Source organism: Microcebus murinus, chromosome 7 (assembly GCF_040939455.1).
Source record: "Microcebus murinus isolate Inina chromosome 7, M.murinus_Inina_mat1.0, whole genome shotgun sequence".
In the NCBI taxonomy this organism is placed as follows: domain Eukaryota; kingdom Metazoa; phylum Chordata; class Mammalia; order Primates; family Cheirogaleidae; genus Microcebus; species Microcebus murinus.
Genome location: NC_134110.1, coordinates 97,055,533 through 97,068,096, shown reverse-complemented (window position 1 = coordinate 97,068,096; position 12,564 = coordinate 97,055,533). Strand labels below are relative to the sequence as shown.

Sequence of the window (12,564 nt, the reverse complement as noted above, 5' to 3'; positions counted from 1 at the left end):
CCCTTAGGTACTAAAAATGCTAACCTTGTATTGTATCTCAATCCCCACAACCAAAGGTGATGTGAATATTACTGTCATCACACCTTTTTCTTCTTCTTTTACAGCTAAGAAAACTGAACTCAGAGAGATCAAGGGATATATTAAAGTCATCCAGCCAGAATTCCTTCTTTCCCTGAAATATAGGGTCTCTCTTTTTCTGTACCCATTCTCTTACTATTAGTTCAGCAACGTAAAAATTATGTGAGATTATTATTATTTATGGTTATTTTTAAAGGGCAGAACCATGAATGTTGTCTGGGTTGGCATTGTCAGCTTCAGCCATGATGGTGCCAAGTTCGTGGTGGGTGCAGGGAGAGGACAGAAGGCTCGATTGAGGCTTTCAATGTGAATTTCCGAAGCCCCTACCAAGCCTAGAGCACAGCCCGACTCACCAGACACGCAGCGTTCATCACCAGCCTAGCAAGTTCATCACATACCACCTGCCATGCGTGTGCTCTGCCTGTGTGTCCTCATATCCCCCCGGGAGAGGACTCACGCCACCACTCCTGGTGTGACTGTGGGAATTAAGAAGGGAACTATGTGTAAAACACCTAGCCCAGGACTTAGCAAGAGTAGGTGCCCAATAAATGTCAGCATAGTAGTTGGTAGAACGTCCTGTGGAACATGGACATCAGTAATAAGAAGAGGAATGACAGACGGTGTAAGGAAAACCCAGACAACCAGCTATGGGGGTTCAGAAGAGGTGGCTACTAACGCAGTGACGGGGAGCTCACTGCCTGCCTGGTACTGCTCCAGGGCTTCAGATGCACAGACACGTTCAGGTCTCACCACCAATGGGGAAAATGAGGCAGAGAGAGGTGAAGTCCCTTGCCCATGGGCACACACAGATAACGAGGGGCCAGCCAGAGTCCATGTGCAGACCAGCTGGCGAACCCACCACTCATACTGCTTCTCAAGGCCCGATGCCATTGGTAGGTTTCTGCAGGTGACTACAACACTGCCTGGGCAATTTAAGGAGTGTTCCTTATTTAAGAATTTGATCTTCCATAGTCTCAACTTTCTCCATGTTCCATATATGCAACACTCATCTTCCCGAGTGAATTGTCAGCTCCCCGAGTCTCGTATTCATTATACATACCCCCCCTAGCAGATCTGGGGTATGATGAAGACACCCCGAAAATGTCTGATAGTGGGGGAGATGCTGCAGTAAAAGTACAACCCCAGAGAAGGCTGAGCGTCTGCTATTTGTGGGGAAACACAGCTAGCCTCGTGCACTGCTGAAATCAGAAAGGAGGCTGCTTTGGGGCGAGCAAAAACAACCATCCGCACAAGAGCACACCCCATGTCACCCAGACGTCTGCCAACCAGACGTCTTACTCTGCACCTGCCCAGCGGGGAAACCGTTGCTGCTGGCTGCTGAAATCCTTGGCTATGCCTTGGTGCGGTCACATTTTAATACTAAAGACAATGGGATAACAGTCCAAGATATACAAACATAATCAATGCATGAATCTGTAACTGCATATATGCTTGCAGAGAGACAGAAAGATACATAATAGAGATGCAAATAGCACACTTTTATTCTATGTGAATAGCAGTTACGTGGTCATCGCTTGACTATTCTCATTTTCCTGTTAAATCTTCAAGCACTATATGTACACATTACAGCAGAAAGAAAATGCTTCCAAATGCTAATAATTTTGTTTGCCTTTTGATAGTCTTAATAACATAGCGTTTTTAGCAATGGCCTTTATGAATCCATCATCTTAAGAATTGCAGAGAGAATTGTTTTTCATCCACAGCATTTGTGAGTTTCATGCTGTATGAAGTATGATCCTATCTCAATTTGGTAAACCGTTAGTTATATTTGCTAGTTGGTAGAGAATGTGATTAAATATACAATGGATATAAAAAATATGGAAAATCTTAATAGTGTAATATATTTTGAGGGTTGGATCATTTTTTATTAAAGACAATCAAGATCATAATTAAAGAAAACAACACTCCCTAAATGTTGAAAAAATAATATTTTTCAAATGTAACACATTTTGAGAAATTTTCTCACCTATCAAAAATAGAAATGCTACCCTGTATTATATAAAAGGATTTTATCCTCTCTCTGTCAAATAGTACTTATATTTCTCTGGGAAATTTATACAGTCCATTAAATTCAGAGAAGTTCAACTATCAATTTTGTGATTAGATATTTATTGAAATGTTAAATATATTCATTGGGTGAAGAAAAAAATCTGTTTTCTGTGGGATTATGGTATTTGTGATATTTTAAATGATCATTTCCCAAAAGGAGAGTCAAATCTAATATTTTAATGACTGTAACAAATCGTCAAAGACTCTTAAGTATTTCCTACCTTTTCTCCCATGCAGTGTGTATTGCTGCTAGCAGAGATAACTTATATAAATGGCTAACATAAAAAGATAAATAATATTATATTTCTATAGGTAATACTTGTCCACAGAAGAGAACACGGAACTTTCAAACTAGAAAAAAAAGGGAACTTGAAAAAAAATGAATACCGAACCAAAATCTGGTCTTAAAATATTCTCGTATGCTTTAGATAAGAATAGTTAATAAATAATGAAGGAAGTGGTGTCTTGAAATGAGACTCGTTCATTGTTCTCCTGAAAAGCACTGTAGACTAATTCTTCTATGATTCCATGACAAGATGGGCTTATAATGCAACATTTTAATGTTAATAATCTACTTGCACAAACCAAGCAAACGGCAAGGCAAAGATATGGCAAGTCAAGATAGAATCATTTTATAATTAAAGAAATACTACTAGTCATAGGGACAAATGTTTAATAAACATTAATTCTCCACAATGCTAATTCCTACTCCCCAAGACTGTGGGGGACTAAGCAAAAACATGTTCCCTTAGTAGTCTGTAACTTTACTGATAGTCTTTCCTAGGTAAAAATAGCTCTACTCAGAAAATGTCTTCAGCTAAAAAGGAAGATCCACTATACGTTGTAATTATTTGTCAAATGTATCAATTTAATAGTTGAGTGGGTTAGGAATAATTATTAATAGTAGTAAACTTATTAAGTGTTAAGACTACAATGATTAGATGTATGATTAAGACTCAATTTTATTTAGCTATACTGAAATTATTACAGCAGGGTAAATGCCTTTAGACCCTCTGATACATGACATTATACTTTTTTAAAAATTGGAATATCTGTATCACTTTAGAAGACTAAAAAGCTGCTTAGCAGTGTCATCACAAAAAGCAACAATGATCCTGTACCTGTCTGGGGAAAATATAAAGGTTTCCAGTGGGAACAAATGGGTTCATTCATTCTAACAGAAACAGTTATTGAGCTCCTCCTGTGGACTGTGCACTACTTAGAGTGCTGTTACCAGCGATTTCTGCATGAAGGTCTGGCCAGTGAAATCACGTAAGCTCTCAGCTTCTAGGCCCCTTCTCTGTGACGAGTTTATGAGGCAGAGAGAGAGCAAGAAAGGTTCCTCTCCACAGGAGAGCAGGTCCTGAGTGTGAATGCTGAGTGGTGAAGGAAGGAAAGAGAAGGCAGTGCTTGACGTCCGAAGCACTATCATTATGACGATTTAGGGTATGGGGGTGAGGATGGAACATTCCTTGGACCGGAAGTGAGGAGGATAAATGAACCATGAGCACAGAGCTCAGTTCCAGAAGGGGGCCTGGGGCAGGACCACACACAGGATTCCCCTTGGACATGCCCAAACAGAGGCTCCAGGGACACCACCGCTGCCCTGAAGAGGGTTCTGTATTTATTTACTGTTTATTTCTTCTCTCCAATCCCACCTCTTTTTTTATCCAGGTTCTGTGCTGCTTTTCCCACACTCCCCCCTCAACACTTTAGGAAACACTTTATTAGCAATGTTGAGGTTATAGCTAGGCACTGAAAGTTCATGGCTAGGACCTGGAATCCTCACTTATGGGCCTCCTTAGAATCCGCTTGTCCAAAGACAGTTATGTGTATATAACCACTATATATTTTTCTTTCCTCTCTTTTGCTAAGGGCTATTTAAATAATGGATACCCAGCCAGAAAAAAAAAAAAAGATCTTGAAGAGCAACGCCATAATGGCCTTCCCAGATGTTTGCCTTTAGGATGTGAAATGAGTTACACAAATATAAGATGGGGAACTACTGGCTAGATACCCTCACAGCAAGAGACACACTTTAGAAGTAATCAATAGTCAGAAATTAAATATATCAGCAATCAATGATGCTGTTAAAGACCCTACACTAAAATGCCCATGTAGGGGAAGAGAATAATTTGAAAAATTCAGAAATAAATCTGCAATCTCAGGCTCTGGAGTTCTGCCTTCCATTGTGGTTGACATTCCTTGAGATCATAAATGTCAAAAAAAAAAAGAAAAGAAAAAATACTAACTTGATTTAAAAGTTGAAAAATAACGACCTTTGAGGAAAGGTTAAAGGAATTGGGGTTATTTGGGCTAGGTAAAATACAACTACAGGACTGACTTAATAAATGTCAAATACTTAAAATCAACTGTTCTCCAGGCATTCAGATGGCTGAGGCAGACAAAGTAGGCTGAAATTGCAGTAAAAGATTTTACTGGTTTAACTTTAATAAGGAACTTCCTGGAAGGAATCTAAATCTCTCACTGCAATTTAACTTAATGTTACAAGGTTAATTAAACACAAACAGGCTACCAAAGAAACTTGTGGAATCTTGGCTCTTAGCTAGAAAACCACATATCTTAAATGGTTTAGGTTTACTTCTGCCAAGACAGGATTCAAAAACCCCCAGAGTTTGCTTACAGCATAGTATATAACTGATTTTGTAGCTTTTTGACTTCTCTTGTGCATGGGTGTGGCACAGATTCATATGAACTCTAAGGTTAAAGAAAAAGTACAGTAAGTCCTGTATACCAAGTGAATTTTGAGTTTGATTACCTGGCATAGTAAAGGAAAAGTGTTATTTTAAAATTGGCTCCTTTCCTGAACATTCTTAAGGAAAAATTTAGTTTGAAATAATATTTTATTATAGCTCAAAAAGATAGCCCCAAATCATTAACATACCGAGTCCGTTGAATTACTTATCAATAGCACATTCAGAGTAATCTGTTTTGAGCAAAGAAAAGGCTTAAGTAGAGCTTAACAACTAACCACAAACAGCACTTATTTTTTTGCCTTATTAGGAATTTGTCAAAGAAAACCCCACACATTTATTGTATATGGTCAAAAATAAGAAGAAAACTATAGCCATTGCTTCCCAGTATTAAAGTAGTTTGATACATTGCTCTCCTCTTCTGCAATATTCAAAAAAGAATAATTTGTGGACAAAAACAAACCAGGCTGTAATTGCTACACATTTGATGAATTGTGGCATAATGCTAAATAATTGATCTTCATCTTTTTTCTTCTGGCAAAAGTATTTTTTTATTGCCGATTTTCCTTTTTTCTTTTAAAGAAAGAAACAAGCCACTATGACATCCATTCCATTTTAAACTAATGCTTCTATTATTCCATAACTAAATGGGCTGACATCATCAGCTCCTTCATGTCCTGAAAGATGGTTAGCTCTGGTCCACTGTTACATATTTTATGCATTACATGAAATAAAATACCTCAAGATTTTGAAAATATTTATTTTAAAAACAGCAATCAAATTGTCTGTAATCACATTTTCTACTTGGCTTTGAAAGCTGCATTATTCAATATGCCAGTGGTCCTTTCCATAATGGCAACATATTGGAAATTCATGCTGCTCTAATACATCTGAATTCCTTGATGTGCAGCACTCCTTGTATGCCCAAAGGAACACTCTTGCTTCGGTTTCATGAGTCCTGTATATACCTATGAAAGCGATGGTTGTCAAAACAGTTGTACAGTGGCCTTTGAATGCAAAGTGTGCCATGACTGAATGCTAAAAATGACAATAAATCTGAGTATATACATTATGCTTGCTTTCGTTGCCTGGAAAAAGAAGGCATTTGGGAAATAAACCCCCCAATTTTATTGCCTTTTAACATCTTTTTTTCCATTTTAAACTCCAGAACTGGAAATTTGAAGCATTCAAAGAAATTGAAATCGCCTTTGTTACATTTTTCATTGTACATTTTCTATAATGTGTCATTAGGAACCCCACTCTACAAAAAGCCCAGGTTCTAAATGAATCCTTTCTTCGAGGCCATTCTAAAACTTTGCACGGTTTCTCTTTGTATGAAAGAGCTTCTGTTGACGGCACAAAGAACAAGCAATCGCCACATATAGGCCAGGCAGAGAGGCTTGGATGACTTTATACAAGGTTGCATTTTCCCGGCCACCAATCCATGATTAAACCCAGCGATGAATGTACCAGAGTGCAGAGAAACAGAAGAGAGGCTCTCGATTTCAGTTTGTAGGAGTCAAAGGATTTTTCTCTAGCCATGAATACTTAAGATGGGCATTTTCTTATTCTACTTCCTCCCAAAATAGTTTTGTAGTTTCTTTTTAACAACATGAAAACGCCGTCCATCCACACAAAGCAGCATCACTTTCTTTTTAATGGCAGGATAACATTTTCCACTCTAAAGAAATTATTTGTTCAGTAGGTTCAAATATCTTAATAACTTATTAAACGTTGAGGGGGACAGCTATACTGGGAAAACCAAAGGGCTGGCAAGAAAAATTACTAAGTAACAAATATGACAAGTTGTGTGAGCTCTGAAGTCTGGATCAGAGTTGTGTGCTTGATAGGAAGAAAACCACAGGAAAATGCTCGCCCTGGACAGAAACACAGAGATAACTGGTTTGTGGTTTTCCATCTTCTTGGGGTCAGAATCCTTTGTCCAAGGGAGCTTTTATAAGAAATGTGAACAAATGACACCTAAGAGCAAAGCTGCTCTGACGGATTCATTTCCCACCTCATTTTCCCAACAAGTGTAGTGTGGACCCAATGATCTACTTTCACCTCATTGGTATAGACGGTGCAGTATTTGGCCATGGTTAACGACCTTACCCGAGGCTTGCATTCTGGTGCTTTTTTAACCAGACTCCACTCTCTAAGAAGCACCAGCAAATCAATTACGAACTAGCAAAATTAGTCGGGGGAACTTAGAGAAAAATGGAACTTTTGCATACTGGGTCATAATGGCTGTTAAACTTGCACCTGGAGAATCAGAACTAATTGACACTTACTCGACAATTATGTACTTATAGAAATTCTACCCTGTTTTATAGTCTGTCCTTGGGAAAATGGGACTTTAAAAACCTGGAATCTTTTTCAAAGTGCCAGAAATCTAAGTTGTTGCCAGAGTCCCAACTGAAGATAAAATGGCAAGGGCAAGAATATGCAAAAAAGTGGTGGAAAATTTGGGAAGGAAGAACTTTCACCCTAAGTATGCTGTACCCTGTATATGACTATGGTAAACTTCAGAAGGCAAAATAGATACCCTACCCTGGTGACCTTTTTGTCAGAAATAGGTTCTCATTGACTATATCTAGCACCTATTGTGTGCCAGGCACTACTTTACAGATATTAACCACTTTAATGCTTACAACATTATGGAATTAAATACCTTATTACATCTATTTTACAGATAAAGAGACTGAGGCACAAGAGGGTTACATAAGTTGCTCTAGGTCACAAGGCTTGTAAGTGACAGCACCAGGATGTGAACTGAAGCAGTCTGGCCAAAAGACATCAATTTTAATCACAATGATAAATAAGGACACTTGGTAAAAGGTAAATACTCCTTTGGTTAATAGTAGACTTATTGTAGTCTTTTTTTGACAGACGTGAAGAAGATTAAGGATTAAAGTGTACATAAATCTTCTGGAAAGTCTTCTCTCCTATGCATCTTAACTTCTCCAAAAGTGTCACACAGACTTGCTTTTCCAGTTTTATTTACCAAACACTTATATAATGTTTCCTATGTGCCAGACACTGGTCTAGGTAATTCTTTCTCTTTTTTTGGGAGACAGAGTCTCGCTCTGTCACCTGGCCTAGAGTGCAGTGGCATCATTATAGCTCACTGCAACCTCAAACTCTTGGGCTCAAGCCATCCTCTTGCCTCAGCCTCCTGAGTAGCTAGGACTACAGGCCTACACCACCACAACCAGCTAATTTTTCTATTTTTAGTAAAGATGGGGTCTCGCTCCTGCTCAGGTTGGTCTTGAACTCCTGACCTCAAGTGATCCTCCTGCCTTGGCTTCCCAAAGTGCTAGGATTATAGGTGTGAGCCACTGTGCCCAGCCTGTAATTCTTAAATATTCCTTTAACCCATAAGGTAAGGACTATTATAATTCTTGTTTTTCAGACAAGGAGGCTGGAGTACTTACAGGCTGAGCCATTAAGAAAGCCATAACCACTCTGAACCTCCATTTTCCACTTGCAAAACTGGAATACTACCTTACTAAGATTCTGGTTTTAATCATAGACTAAATTTTTTATGTCTAATATACTTGCATTTGTAGGAAATACTTATAATTGGTATATCTCTTATGTTGCCAGTGGGAGTAAGAAACAAAGATAGATAAAAGAAAATTTACCTTTAAAATAAAACCTCAGTAAAGACTGTATATTATATATAATAATTGGTATGTAAAACAGTAACAGATATGTAACATCTAACAATGCATATATACTAAATATCACAGTAACATCTAAAATATATACAATACTAAATAAGAACTAAAATATTTTCACCTCTTTGATCCATTCAAATACTAAAATTCCATCAAGCTAAAATACTAATACTAAATACAATCACAACACTAACAACAAAAGGGTCAGCTTTCCATAACATTGAAGAGCTTTTGGAAAGTATAATTGGAGATAGTTGATCCTACATATATGTATCTGCCCCCAGGTGGTTTGTACTTGGGATTTTAAAATTCACAGCAAATTCATTATTTAGACGCTACAACTGTTAGCTTTGCTTATAGTTGTTCTCATAATGTAGGTGACCTGGAAAGAAGACTTTGGAAGAAACACTATAATTTATAGGTGGGCAGCATTTACATCCTGATTTCTGTAGCTGCTATTTTCCTGTTTGTATGAGCAGTGATGACCTAAACTGCCCCTATTCATATATATTTCCACAACTGACAAACCAGTCAATGGCTCAGTTGCTAAATATTGTGATCCTATTAGGCATGAGCAAAGTTGCTAGGAAAGAGTTTTAGTAAGTTTTTATAAGGAAAGTGTGATGAGAAAATTTCATATTCAAAGAAAATAATCCCTTAGTGCTTTTTAAATTTAAAATATGGAAATATGAAGGGCTGTTCATCTTTAGATCCACATGTCTTTGAGGATGATGCAAAAATGGCTTAATAGCCCATCTCTCTGTCCTCACTGCCACCACACTGGTATTTTCCTCAACACACTTTGCCAGAGGCTTTCCCCAACTCTGGTTTCTTACTGCTGCTATCCGTGCTCCGTCCTGCTGCCGGGAGGATTTTCCTACAACGCAGCTTTCATAATATTTTCCCCTTGAGTAAAAACTGCCAATGGTTTCTCAGAATCTATCCTATCAAGTCCAGAGTCCTTTAACTGTTTTTTGAAGTCTTTGGTCAAATCTCCTATTTCAAAATGCCCAACCTGATTTTTGAACACTTTCCAACAAGCCTTTTCTTTTCTATTTATCCAAATCAAAACTGTCCTTCAAGGCCTGCCTGCAATCCTATCTTTTCCACCAAATGTTATACCCAGAGTACTGTAATCTCTTCCAATTATGAATTCCTACCGAGTTCATGGACGGCACAAATGAGTGTAGCCTTTCTCTTGGTCTCTAATTGAGCTCTCTGTCAGTGTTTCATAACTATTTATTTTTCACTCTCCAGAAAGATAGTGGCCATGTCTTACCAACCATTTGAACCCCTTTTAACATTTAGACCATGGTAAGCATTCAAAATGTACATACTGAGAACGGCATTCTAGTCACAGGAGAGTACAAAACAAGAACTGAAGAGGCTCTTTGTTTCTTGAAGGATTAGCAGACAAAAGATAGCCCCAGATTCTTCGAACTTTATTAGATTTCTATTGCAACTTTACAGTGTATCAAACTCTGGCTCCTGGAATCCAGCCAGGAATTCAAGCCTTGAAACAGGAACAACAAATTTAATCTCTAAAGCTACTTACTCTAAGACCACAATGGCTTGAAAAAATGAATTTGTATAGATTTAATGCTAGAATCAGCATCATTAACTAAACCTACACTATCCAATATAGGAGCCACCAGGTGCATGTGGTTATTTAAATGTAAAGAAATTAAAATTAAATAAAATTAAAAAATTAGTCCCTGAGTCACACTAGCCGCATTTGATAACCGGGGATTATTGTTATTGGACAGCACAGATTACAGAAGAGTTCGTTATCACACACAGTTGTTACTGGGCAGTGCTGAAGCTTGTCCAAAGCTTCACCAACACTAGCATTGGGAGTTGCTTTTTGCTGATAGCATTAAATGCTAAGACCAGTGCTGTGAGTAGGCAAAGTAGATGTGTAGCCCCAGAATGTGCTTTGAGAGGTACTGGAAGGTACAACATCCTATGAAAAACCTGGTAGGTAAGACTCACTTTCATGGACTTGAATGGCACATTAGAGCGTCATTCCTCGAGCTCAGGCCAAACAGGGGAACTTTGTCTCCCCTCTACTCTACCTTGTAAAGGTTAAAAGTTCCAAGGGAAACATCACGTTGATGCAAAAATACCTAAGTCCAGTTTTTGACAGCAGGTTGAATGGGGAGAGCACACAGACATTCTAAGAGCAGAAGCTCCTGACAGGGAGAGAGGAAGGCCCGGCGGGAGAGGGGCTGAAAGTGGCCTGTCTCTTGGCTATGACTGAGGCCAGTCCCAAGTGTGCCCCTGCATGGGTAGCAAAGCTGGAAAAATCCCTGAGCCATAGTTATGGACACTGCACAAGCGTCTTTAAAGAGTAAGGTCTCTTAAAGGCATGTTGGGAGAGTCCTAGAAATGCTAAGGAAAGTAAAATGTGGCTAGAACAAAGGTAAATTTTATAAAGAAAAAAGTGTTCCCAGACTTGATCTGCGTGAGTGAATATTCCATTATCCCTCCTGTGGCCCAACTCTCATTCCCACTACAAGGAAGGAACAAGGAGGACGAAACTGGTATTGCACATGTATACTGAATAAATCCTTCCTCTTCCTCATAGGCAACAGGGGTCCCTAGAAGGCATGCCCTGGAAGGCTTGTTAGGCTCATGACCTGAAGGCTTAGTCACAAAGAGGAAGAGGCATGTGATCTTTCAAGGTGATATGGCAAGGTGCAACATTTTTCAGGTTTATGCATTTAACATGTTTGTTAAAAAATCCATTTATTATTTTATGGAGTCACAGTTAATATTCATAGGCTAAATCTATACAGGTGGAATGTAATCTAAAAACCAGACAACACTACTGCGATTTCTGCCACTGCTAGTGCTGCAAACAAGTTCTCCCCTCTTGGTCACCCAGATGGCTGCCAGATTTTAGGAAAATTATACATACTATTGTGGCATTAGGTTCTAGGCTTCATTTCCCAAAGAAATTACACTGGGGTTTATTTTTTATTTTTTTGAGACAAGGTATTGCTCTGCTGCCCAGACTAGAGTGCAGTGGTGTCACCATAGCTTACTGCAGCTGCAAACTCCTGGGCTCAAGCCATCCTCCTGGATCAGCCTCCTGAGTAGTTGAGACTATAGGTGTGCACAACCACAGTAGAGACGAGGTCTCACGGTGTTGCTCAGGCTGGTCTCGAACTCATGGCCTCAGGTGATCTTACCTCTTCAGCCTCTCAAAGCACTAGGACTCCTGCACCAGACCTGGAGTTTCTTCTGCCTCTCCTTTATCCCCCCTTTATGTTCATGATTAACAGAAACACCTCCCTGTGAAATCACTCATTAGAGATATAGCCTCACATGATTTAAATAAGAAATAATACTAAATGCTTTTTGTTTTATCAGAGACAATGTAATATGAGCAAGTTAATCAATTTATTCATTGTGAACATGATAGCACAGTTCAGTGACTTATGAAAATGACAAGAAAGTTAGTTGGACTATTAAGTAATGGAACAATGAAAACCAAAAGTCATTGTTAACCTGGGAGGAGAGTTTGATGACATGGTCAAAAGCTCTGCCCTTGGATGCATACTACTGAAATATTTTTTCAGTACTGGGACATAGACAGAGAAATCATTAAGATCTTAGATGACATAAAAATCAGAGGAAAGCTTTTACTATCAGCAGTATTTCTCAGCTATGGGGTACTTGTTAAAAACACAGACCCCTGGACTCCCCAAGGTAGGGCCTGAGAATTTGATTTTTCGCTACTTTTCTTGTTGATCCCCATCCCCACTGAATATGAGAAATTTAGACCATTAGACAATTTAGAGTGATAACAGGCCCTACAGACTGAAATACTTTAATGGAGATCAATTTGGATGACCAGAATTATATCTCCAAAATAAAAAATTGTTTTCTTGCTTTCTTATGATGTAAATTTGTAGAATGTTGGAGTGGAAAATATGGGGGGAAATCAAGGTTAATCGTGGTACCCGTTCAGAAGATGTGGAGCTCTCACTTGTTGGGAGGAATCTTACACTAGATGA

General features: G+C 38.7%; 1 protein-coding gene across 1 annotated transcript in view; it reads right to left on the bottom strand.

Annotated features, from left to right (window-relative positions):
• TOX (thymocyte selection associated high mobility group box) overlaps positions 1-12,564 on the bottom strand; it is a 293,503-nt gene that overhangs the window by 114,115 nt on the left and 166,824 nt on the right. The gene's annotated exons all lie outside the window — the stretch shown is intronic.